The following is a 12,113-nucleotide window of genomic DNA, read 5'->3' on the forward strand; positions in this document are numbered from 1 at the left end:
GTCTCTGGGGTAAAGGATGACCTTGCTCACATATAACTTCTCAACAACTTCCCAAAGGTGAGATAGTATTCTGTGACTCAAGTTTTATCCTGCTGCATTTGCTGGTGTAGCTTGCTTCTGTCTCAGTCTTGCCTATTAGGTCTCTCTCCATACTGTAGAATTTCAGTGATGTTGTGCCCTCAAAAACTTACTGAATTCAATGGGCATTGCAAGTGCTTGCTACTTCTGGAAATCAGGTGACTTTCTTTAGGTGCCTAAATGTGGATTTAAGTGCATAACTGCAGGCTTTCAACTTTGACAATGTTTAGCTTTGGATTGCAATTGCATAAATCAAAACTTAAGAGAGCCACTGAGAGTGCATTGAATTGTGTAGGAGGGATACAGAATTAAGAGGACTTATAGTGAGCAGTGGGCAATACATAGTGAGCAGTGGGCAATACATCACATGGTATTACAAATTTAATTTGGCTCTTACCAATAACATCAGTGGTATGCTAATGGGAGCAGAGGATATGTCAGACATCAGTACAAAATGTGATACATGCTTATGGAATGTGTGGCATGGTACCAGTAGCAAAGCCAATATGCAACAGAGCACCAGTATTCAAAATAAAATGCTGATGTCAAATAGTCTACTATAAAGGATACTGCCTAGTCTCCTACCTCAGAACACTCAAAGGTATGCTAGTGACAGCTGGAGGCCAGCATGCCTTATAAGCGTGTGTATGTCTGGCTGTAATATTGGAATTTCTTTTTGAAAATAGTTAAGACCTGACATACAGTAAGTAATCTCAGGTCTTGGTTTTTTGTCTCCACTATATTTCCATTTGTTTCTTCATACTGTTAGCAACAGGATTATTACCAAATTGCAGCTTTTCTTATCCAGCCAGATCAAAAATGACCAGTTAGAGTGGGGTAGAGTTTTTGCTTTATCTCATTATGAAGGTGTTTGGGCTACTGGAAGGATTAAATACCACACCCAGATCTTTCACGCCCTTCCATCAGGGCATGGTTTATTTAATTCAAATTAAAAACAAATCAGAAAGTAACACCAAACAATTATTTCCCTCGCAAACACAAGCTGCAGAGACCCAGAGATCTTTCACTCTGCACCTCTCTCTACTCCAGGACCAAACACAGGAGCCAACCTCCCTCTTGCAGCTCTCCTCCAACTGAGCTCCGTTAACGATTCATAGGCATCACCAGACCCCCTTCCCAGCTGAGCCTGATAAATGAAGAGGATTGGGCCCAGGCTCCAGGGCCCTTAAAAGATAGGCCACCCTGTATCAAAAGGGTACATACCTCTGGAGAGAAAAGTAGTCTAGATGTGTTTTGGAAGCTAGATATCTTTTTTGTTGTTACAAACAACTATTTTAATACCACATCTACCTTGTAGTAGGCATGGAAACAATGCTAATGCTGGAAATCTGCAGCATAACAGTAAAAATAACTAATGTATAATCATAGAAGTGTAGGAGTGGAAGGGTCAGTAGGTCATGTAGTCCAGTCCCCTGCACTCAATGCGGGACTAAATAATAACTAGACAATCCCAGACCGGTGTTTGTCTCATCTGTTCTTAAAAACCACCAATGATTCCACAATCTCCCTAGGCCAGTGGTTCCCAAACTTGTTCCGCCACTTGTGCAGGGAAAGCCCCTGGCGGGCCAGGCCGGTTTGTTTACCTGCCGCATCCGCATTTACCTTAAGCTACCCTTGCTGACTTCCCCTCTGCACGGTGGGTGCTTCCACTCAGTTATGCACCCACCTAATAGTAGCTCCATCTAGATTGTATTTCCCTAGATTTGTTTATGAGATGGTCATACGAGACAACAGTATCAAAAGCCTTACTAAAGTCAAGATATGCCACTTCCCCCCATCCACAAGGCTTGTTACACTGTCAAAGAAACATCTCACATTCTATGGCATATGTAATACATGACCCAAAATGCAACAAAACCCCTTTTTTTGTTGGTGGTTAGGAAGAGAGGAACTGTAATGCTAAATATTATTGACAATTGTAAGCTGTCCTACATAATTTAGAGTAAGTGCGTCTGACCATTTGGACCACCACAGAAAGAAGATGTGTTCCATAAGTCTGTTCCTATGAGTATGATTTTTAAATAACACAGAGCAGACCAATGGCCTCTGGTCCATTTAGTCTAATATCCTATCGGACACTGGTCAAACCTCGATACTTCAGAATAAGGCACAAAACCTCCATACTACACATATCTATATAATACTTCACAATAGGTAAATTTCTTCTGAACTCACAAGGATGTTCAGCCTTGAATCATGAGAACCGAATGTTTATCTACAGCAACACAGACACTATTTTTATGCATATGTATTCTTATGTCTAATATTTATAACAGCCGAATCTTACTAAGGCATTTGCCTCAATATTATCCTGTGGCAGGGAATTCCAAGGGTCAGTTCTCCAATGCTCCTTTTATCATTTTAAAATCAATTGCCCTTTTAATGACTTTTTGAATTATAGGACAATTTATAATCTTAAATTCTAGAGGAATAAAATTTATTTTCTCTTGTAGTCCTATGCATTTTAATCTCAATTTATATGTAAACTCCTTCCTTTGCCTCTAATTACTGTTGTCATATTTTTATGGTCTATTACCTCTGCTAAATATCTTGATGTCCAAAACCGAATGCAATGTTCCTGGTGAAAACATGCCCTTAATTTATACAATGGTATTATGTTTTCTATATTATCTATATCCTTTCCTTTTCTTAACATAACCTAGAGCCTTACAGAGGTCTTAATTAAGCTGCTGTTGACAATGACACCCAGATCTTTCTCCTGAGAGGCTATAACTAATTTCATACCCATCAGTGACAGGTTTCAGAGTGGTAGCCATGTTACTCTATATCAGCAAAAAGAATGAGGAGTACTTGTGGCACCTTAGAGACTATAAAATTTATTTGAGCATAAGCTTTTGTGGGCTAAAACCCACTTCATCAGATGCATGCAATGGAAAATACAGTAGGAAGATATATACATATATACACACAGAGAACATGAAAAAATGGGTGTTGCCATACCCACTATAAAGAGAGTGATCAGTTAAGGTGAGCTATTATCAGCAGAAGAAAAAAACCCTTTTGTAGTGATAATCAGGATGGCCCATTTCCAACAATTGACAAGAAGGTGTGAGTATGTGATTAAAGTGCTACACAATGTTTAGGTTTAGACTTGGCCGATTGAAACTAAACATGTTGGTCAAGATCCTAGCTCCAGACCAGTGACTGTTGCTGCTTGGCATGTACCAAGGTGACCAACAATCTAGTTCTCAGCATAAAGTTTCAAGGCTGTTCTGCTTTACACTGGCTATCTATGGCCCCCAAGGCCCATTTCAGCAGCCAGGAAAAACACACAGAAGGGGGGATTCACCAGTTACACCACCTTTTACCTGACCACGCTGCCTGAGCCAGGGGCTTGGAGAGTTTTGGTATAGGCTCCACTCTTGTGGTTTTATGCCACCTGAACATTCTCTTAGTCAGGGAGAATCTGCAAGGCTCAGATTTGTCAGGTCCGTTTTCCAATATTATTTAGGGCCCTTTTGACCAGCTGCATTGTGCTAAGCAGTTGCAGCAAGGTCAAGAATGGCGTGACATTCTGGTCTACTGAAGTCAATGGATGTTTCACCTTTGATTTCAGTGGAGCCAGGATTTCAGGTCAGGGGTGTGAAAAATCCACACCCCTGAGCAGTATTGTTAAGCTAACCTAGATCACCATGTAGACAGCACTAGGTCAACAGAAGAATACTTCCATCAGCTACCACCTCTTGGGAAGATGGATTATCTAGCAAATGGGAAAACCCCTCCTGTCTACAGTAATGCACTACAGCAGCGCAGTTGCAACAGTGCAACTGTGCCGCTATAGCTTGTTAAGTGTAGACCTATACTTAGTGTCAGGGTTCCCTCCCCACTCTGAGGTACAAATGTAGGGACCCGCATGAAAGACCCCCTAAGCTTATTTCTATCCACTTAGGTTAAAAACTTCCCCAAGGCACAAATCCTTCCTTGTCCTTAGATGGGTATTGCTGCCACCACCAAGTGAGTTAGACAAAGATTCAGAAAAAGGAACACTTGGAGTTCCTGTTTCCCTAAAATATCCCCCCAAGCTCCTTCATCCGCTTTCCTGGGAGGCTTGAGAATAATCTACCAACCAAATAGGTAAACCAGGTGAGCACAGACCAGAGCCTTGGGTTTTTAGGACACGAAAAACCAATCAGATTTTTAAAAAAACAGAACTTTATTATAAAGAAAAAAAGTAAAGAAGCACCTCTGTAAAATCAGGATGGAAGGTAACTTTACAGGGTAATCAGATTCAAAACACAGAGGATTCCCCTCTAGGTAAAACTTAAAGTTACAAAAACCAGGGATAACCCTCCCTCTTAGCACAGGGAAGCTAAACCGAAAGACAACCTAACACACCTTGTCTTGTTTACTTACACTTTTTGTAATATCAGAGACTCGTTTCAGAATTGTTTGGAGGAGATGGATTTCCCTGACCTGGTGCCTCTCTGCCTCCCAAGAGAACACACAGAAACACAAAACAGAAACCTTCCCCCACAGATTTGAAAGTATCTTCTTCTGTTATTGGTCCTTTTGGTCAGGTGCCAACCAGGTTATCTGAGCTTCTTAACCCTTTACATGTCAAGGAGGGATTTTATGCTACCCTTAGCTGTATGTTTATGATACTTAGTCTAACAAGTTTCATGTGGCCAAACCTTCTGTTTAATATTTGCATGAACCCATAAGAGGAACCCTTTATATGTTTCAGACTCCAATATCACACATATGTTCACAACACTCCGCACTGTTCCTTTTCATTGAACCTAGATCCCACATTCCCACTGTGTCCCCTTGGAAGTCGATCAAAACAAGAATCCAACTAATTTCAAAGCACAATGCAAGATTTTTTTTTTTTTTAGTTTTTGTTTAATGTTGTTGTATTTGCATTTAAAGTGCCTATCTTCCATTGCGTTAGCAACTTTTGGAAATCAGGTATTTGCAGTGTTATAGCTGTGCTGGTCCCAGGATATGAAAGAGACAAAGTGGATGAGTTAATATCTTTTATTGGACCAATAGGTATTGTAAATTAGCCCCACTGTACATAAAATAATAAATCTCTTATGTTAAACTTCCTACTACATTTTGGTTTGTTTGCTTGGGGGCTGCTTTTAAACCTGCTGCCTATCAATTTCATATGGTGGCCCCTAGTTCTTGTGTTATGAAAAGGAGTAAATAACACTTCCTTATTTACCTTCTCCACACCAGTCATGATTTTAAATACCTCTATCATATCCCCCCTTAGTCGTCTCTTTTCCAAGCTGAAAAGTCAGTCTTATTAATCTCTCCTCACACGGCAGCTATTCCATACCCTTAATCATTTTTGTTGCCCTTTTCTGAACCTTTTCCAGTTCCAACATATCTTTTTTGAGATGGGGCGACCACATCTGCATGCAGTTTTCAAGATGTGGGCATATCAGGGATTTATATAGAGGCAATATGATATTTTCTGTTTTATTTATCCCTTTCTTAATTATTCCCAACATTCTGTTTGCTTTTTTGACTTCCGCTGCACTTTGAGTGGATGTTTTCAGAGAACTATCCACAATGACTCCAAGATCTCTTTCTTGAGTGGTAACAGCTAATTTAGACCCCCATCATTTTATACGTATAGTTGGGATTATGTTTTCCAATATGCATTACTTTGCATTTACCAACATCGAATTTCATCTGCCATTTTGTTGCCCAGTCACCCAGTTTTGAGAGATCCTTTTGTAACTCTTTGCAGTCTTCCTCGGACTTAACTACCTTGAGTAGTTTTGTATCATCTGCAAATTTTGTCAGCTCACTGTTTACCTCTTTTCCCAGATCATTTATGAATATGTTGAATAGGACTGGGTCCAGAACAGACCCCTGGGGGACACAACTATTTACCTTTCTCCATTCTGAAAACTGACCATTTATTCCTACCCCTTTGTTTCCTATCTTTTAGCCAGTTAACAATCCATGAGAGAACCTTCCCTCTTATCCCATGACAGCTTACTTCGCTTAAGAGCCTTTGGTGAGGGACCTTGTCAAAGGCTTTCTGAAAATCTAAGTACACTATATCCACTGGATCCCCCTTGTCCACATGCTTGTTGACTCCCTCAAAGAATTCTAGTAGATTAGTGAGGCATGATTTCCCTTTACAAAAAACATGTTGACTATTCCCCCAACAAATTATGTTCATCTATGTGTCTGACAATTTTGTTCTTTACTATAGTTTCAACCAGTTTGCTTGGTACTGAAGTCAGGCTTACTGGCCTGTAATTGCAGGGGTCACCTCTGGAGCCCTTTTTAAAAATTGGCATCACATTAGCTATCCTCCAGTCATTTGGTACAGAAGCTGATTTAAACAATAGGTTACAGACTACAGTTAGTAGTCCTGCAATTTCACAATTGAGTTCCTTCAGAACTCTTGCGTGAATACCATCTGGTCCTCGTGACTCATTACTGTTTAATTTATCAGTTTGTTCCAAAACCTCCTCCAATGATCATAGAATATCAGAGTTGGAAGGGACCTCAGGAGGTCATCTAGTCCAGCCCCTGCTCAAAGCAGGACCAATCCCCACCTAAATCATCCCAGCCCGGGTTTCTCAAGCCTGACCTTAAAAACCTCAAAGGAAGGAGATTCCACCACCACCTCCTCCCTAGGTGACGCATTCCAGTGCTTCACCACCCTCCTAGTGAAAAAATTTTTGCTATGATTCTACGATACCTCAATCAGGGACAGCTTTTTCTATTATACCTCTATCAGGGACAGTTCCTCAGATCTCTCACCTAAAAAGAATGGCTCAGGTTTGGGAATATCCCTCACATCCTCCACATTGAGACAACTTGTGTAAGGTAGTTTCTTTTATTGGCCCAATTTCTACTGGGACAGAGATAAGCTTTCAGGTTTACACAGAGCTCTGCTTCAGGGCCGATAGTGGATGCTATGTAGATAACATTCTAGACGTTCTTTATAATAACCCATTCCCAGGTCTGTCTTCCATGCTCTCCCAAAAAATTCCCAAATGCTCCAATCTGTTTTTGTTTTACATAAGCCCCAGTCCTGCAAACACTTGCATGGCTGCTTATCTTTAAGTATGTGAGTAGTCAGTCCCTTTGATATCACAGCTTAAAGGTAAGCATGTTCACAGAATTAGGGCCTCTGTAAGCCTTCTGTGGTAGGGAATGCAGCACTATCTACTTTGCAAAAAGAAAAGGAGTACTTGTGGCACCTCAGAGACTAACCAATTCATTTGAGCATAAGCTTTTGTGAGCTACAGCTCACTTCATCGGATGCATAGTGTGGAAAGTGTAGAAGATCTTTTTACACACAAAAAGCATGAAAAAATACCTCCCCCCACCCCACTCTCCTGCTGGTAATAGCTTATCTAAAGTGATCACTCTCCTTACAATGAGTATGATAATCAAGGTGGGCCATTTTCAGCACAAATCCAGGGTTTAACAAGAACTTCGGGGGGGGGGGGTAAGAAAAAACAAGGGGAAATAGGTCTCTCCAGCGAGAGACTGCTGAATTGGAATTCATTTGCAAACTGGATACAATTAACTTAGGCTTGAATAGAGACTGGGAGTGGCTAAGTCATCATGCAAGGTAATCTATTTCCCCTTGTTTTTTCCTACCCCCCCCCCCCCGATGTTCTTGTCAAACCCTGGATTTGTGCTGGAAATGGCCCACCTTGATTATCATACACATTGTAAGGAGAGTGATCACTTTAGATAAGCTATTACCAGCAAGAGAGTGGGGTGGGGGGAGGTATTTTTTCATGCTTTCTGTGTATAAAAAGATCTTCTACACTTTCCACAGTATGCATCCGATGAAGTGAGCTGTAGCTCACGAAAGCTTATGCTCAGATAAATTGGTTAGTCTCTAAGGTGCCACAAGTACTCCTTTTCTTTTTGCGAATACAGACTAACACGGCTGTTACTCTGAAAACTATCTACTTTGCAAACCAGCATGCACATTTTTAGTAAATAAAGGAAACTAATCATAATAATTCCCAGTTTTTCTCTAAAAAGACTTCATAGATGTTAAAATTGTTACTGTATGATCATGCTTTCAAAGATGACGCAAATGTTACAGCTCAGTGTCCACACAGGTCTGAGAAAAAGCCATTAAAGCATATATTTTCAAAATATTCAAAAGCTTGGACTTCTCTCAGTTTTTCCCTTCTGAGAGGTGCTGAGCACCCACAACTAGAGCTGAGTGAAAAATTTTCACTGAAAAATCACTGACAAAATAGAAAAATTTGTGAGGGAGGAATAAAGATACCAACAATTTTCTCAAAATTTGTGTAGAAAAAATTAGAAAAACAAAATGAAAATTTTCATGGAGAAAAATATTTCCTGGCTATCTCTAGCCGGAACTCCAACTGAAGCCAATTGACACCGAAAATCACATCTTATCTAAACCATATTCTAAGTCGGGGTGGGCAAACTTTTTGGCCCAAGGGCCACATCTGGAATTAGGAATTGTATGGCAGGCCATGAATGCTCACAAAATTGGGGTTGGGGTGTGGGAGAGGGTAAGTGCTCTGGTTAGGGGGTGCAGACTCTGGGGTGGGGCCAGAAATGAGGAGTTCAGGGTGGGCTCCGGGCTGGGGCAGAGGGTTGGGGTGCAGGCTCCAGCTGGGTCGGGGTGCAGGCTCCGGCTGGAGGTGCAGGCTGTGGGGTGGGGCTGGGGATGAGGAGTTTGGGGTGTAGGAGGGTGCTCTGGGCTGGGACCGAGGGGTTCGGAGGGCAGGAGGAGGATCGGGGTGGGGCAGGGGGGAGGCTCAGGGGTGTAGTGAGCCCTTCAGCTGTCGTATTCGCTAGCAATAAAGTGCCTCACTTTATCAAAGAGCCAAGACTCTGTGTTTTGTTTGGCTAATACAGAAGTCCAGGGAAGGCTACCCTCCTAACCCTAGACAGGAGGGGAACCCTTTTTCCCTAACATAGGCTCTGGCCAGCGCTTACCTCAAGCAGCTCCCAGAAGTAGCGACATGTCCCTTCTCCGGCTCCTATGTAGCGGCGCGGCCAGGCGGCTCTGCATGCTTCCCTATCCGCAGGCATCGCCCCTGCAGCTCACATTGGCCATGGCGCTTGGGGCAGGAGCAGCGTGCAGAGTGGAGCACCCTGGCTGCCCCTACGCGTAGAAGACAGAAGGGGGCCATGCCGCTGCTTCCGGGAGCTGTGTGGAGCAGCCCCAAACCCCGCTCCCCAGCAGGAGCTTGAGGGATGGATTAAAACAGCTGGCGGCCCAGATCTGTATTTGGGACTGATCCACGGGACCAGCTGCCCTATCCATGCAAGAATTCTCTAAAAAGAATAATGCACCATGCTAATAGCCTAATTATCTACCCTTTTAGGTGTGGTTGCTACAAAAGTCCCTGCTTCATATGTAGCCACAGAAATGCTGACTCTTTGTGCTTTCGATGTTCCCCAGCATACATTTTGCTTTATTCGCTTTGTTTGCCTCACAAAGTGGAGTTCAGTCAGTTTCCTGTGCCTCCTCCCACTCCTACTCTCAAAATGATAGGAAAGATGGTCTTGTGTTGAAGGCACTGGACTGGGCCTCAGGTCTGTGTTCAAGTTCTGCCTCTAATACAGACTTCCTGTATATCTTTGGGCAGTCAGTTCTCTAATAGCCAGTTCTCCATCTGTTTATAAAATAAATGGATAATTCTACTTCCCTAAATCACAGGAATATTCTGAAGAAAACTTCATTGGTTGTGAGGCATTCAAACACTACCGTGATAGGCGGAGGGGGGAACACACACAAAAATACAGATAAAAACTGGAGATAGAAACATAGAATATCAGGGTTGGAAGGGATCTCAGGAGGTCGTCTAGTCCAACCCCCTGCTCAAAGCAGGACCAATCCCCAAATAAGTCATCCCAGCCAGGGCTTTGTCAAGCCTGACCTTAAAAACTTCTAAGGAAGGAGATTCCACCACCTCCTTAGGGAACGCATTCCAGTGTTTCACCACCCTCCTAGTGAAAAGGTTTTTCCTAATATCCAATCTAAACCTCCCCCACTGCAACTTGAGACCACTACTCCTTGTTCTGTCATCTGCTACCACTGAGAACAGTCTAGATCCATCCTCTTTGGAACCCCCTTTCAGGTACTTGAAAGCAGCTATCAAATCCCTCCTCATTCTTCTCTTCCACAGACTAAACAATCCCAGTCCCCTCAGCCTCTCCTCCTAAGTCATGTGTTTCAGTCCCCTAATCATTTTTGTTGCGCTCCGCTGGACTTTTCCAATTTTTCCACATCCTTCTTGTAGTGTGGGGCCCAAAACTGGACACAGTACTCCAGATAAGGCCTCACCAATGTCGAACAGAGGGGAAAGATCACGTCCCTTGATCTGCTGGCAATGTCCCTACTTATACATCCCAAAATGCCACTGGCCTTCTTGGCAACAAGGGCACACCGTTGACTCATATCCAGCTTCTCGTCCACTGTAACCCCTAGGTCCTTTCTGCAGAACTGCTGCCTAGCCATTCGGTCCCTAGTCTGTAGCGGTGCATGGGATTCTTCCGTCCTGAGTGCAGGACTCTGCACTTGTCCTTGTTGAACCTCATCAGATTTCTTTTGACCCAATCCTCTAATTTGTCTAGGTCCCTCTGTATCCTGTCCCTACCCTCCAGCGTATCTACCACTCCTCCCAGTTTAATGTCATCTGCAAACTTGCTGAGGGTGCAATCCACACCATCCTCCAGATCATTAATGAAGATATTGAACAAAACCGGCCCCAGGACCGACCCTTGGGGCACTCGATACCGGCTGCCAAGTAGACATAGAGCCATTGATCACTACCCATTGAGCCTGACAGTCTATCCACCTTATAGCCTTCAAAAATGAGAACAGCATGGAAGTCTGATGGGTTTTAGGGCTCAGCTAAGCTTTACCACCCAGAAAAGGCTAATTGCAAGTATAACTCAGCTACTTAGCACCCCTGTAGGAGAGCACCCAGAGTTAGAAGGGGCTTCATTTCTTCAGTGGTCTGGGGTATGGTGGCAGGACCAAATTCAAGTGATTAAATTCCTGTGTTCACTACAACTATATCTGGGTTTTTGTGCTGGCACCTTCTTCTAAGTTATAACAAGCATGGTTGTGCCCATGAAGCAGTAATTTTCAGAACAAAATTCACGTATCACCTATGTTGTGTAGCTCGGCAATGGCTCCCAGTTCACGGAGGACAGAAGTAAGCAGAGCAGGACTGGAGACAAGCTAAAGTAGCTTCTAGGAGTAGATCTTTCTTTCCTCCTCCGTTCTCATATTCCCTACTGATCTGCTTCACCATCTACCCAACCTCCTCCTTCATCAATCCTCTCTCATCCTGCCCAAGTTTGCTCCACCATCTGCTTTCACTCACTTGAGATCTGCTCTGCCATCTTGCACCCAGGCCTGACCAGCTCCACCCCTTCTCTGCAAACACTCCCTTTAGCTCCAGTTTCTCCCAGCAACCACCTCTGCCTGCTCTCTCTCCCCACTCCTGACCCGCTCTGCCCCCTCCCCACTGTGCCCACGCCTGATGTGGGCTACCCTCCATCCCCTCCCACACTCTGCTTCTCAGTGCTAACCCCCTTTATCTGCTCCTTCCCGCCCCCCCATCAACTCCTGCTCACCTGTCTCCTCACAGCCCCCAATGCCCCCCCGCCTTCCTCCTCAGCCCCACACTACACAGCCCCACCTCCTCCCTCAGCCCCACACTACACAGCCCCACCTCCTCCTTCTCACCCCACTACCCAGCCCCCCTCACTCCAGTGTCTCTTCGCCCACGCCTCAGCCCCCACGGCGGCGGCTCCTCCCCCTCCCCTCTGCCCTTCCCCCCACTGCCCGCTCGCGAGCGCTCCCTCTTTTCCTTGCCCTACCCTCTTTGGCTCGGAGAAGGCGGTGGGGGCAGGGCTCGCTGAGCACAAACAGCCCCCGCCGTTCAGCTTCCCCTTTCGCTCGCTCTTCCGCGCACGCGCCAGAGGACGGCCCACGAGGGAGCGAGCATGCGCAGAAGCCGAGGCAGCTCCCAGGCCCGATGCAGAGAGCGGGCGAAGCC

At 44.3% G+C, this 12,113-nt stretch overlaps 1 long non-coding RNA gene across 1 annotated transcript in view; it reads right to left on the reverse strand.

Annotated features, from left to right (window-relative positions):
- The window catches only part of LOC311520056, a 62,035-nt gene extending 49,939 nt beyond the window's left edge, over window positions 1–12,096 (reverse strand). The window contains exon 1 of the long non-coding RNA XR_014711463.1: window positions 11,935–12,096. This is a non-coding gene — a long non-coding RNA (uncharacterized lncRNA). The remainder of the gene's footprint in view (window positions 1–11,934) is intronic.
- Between the last annotated feature and the right edge of the window lie 17 nt (window positions 12,097–12,113).

The sequence above is a fragment of the Lepidochelys olivacea genome (assembly GCF_965140295.1).
Source record: "Lepidochelys olivacea isolate rLepOli2 genome assembly, chromosome: 4".
NCBI classification, from domain to species: domain Eukaryota; kingdom Metazoa; phylum Chordata; order Testudines; family Cheloniidae; genus Lepidochelys; species Lepidochelys olivacea.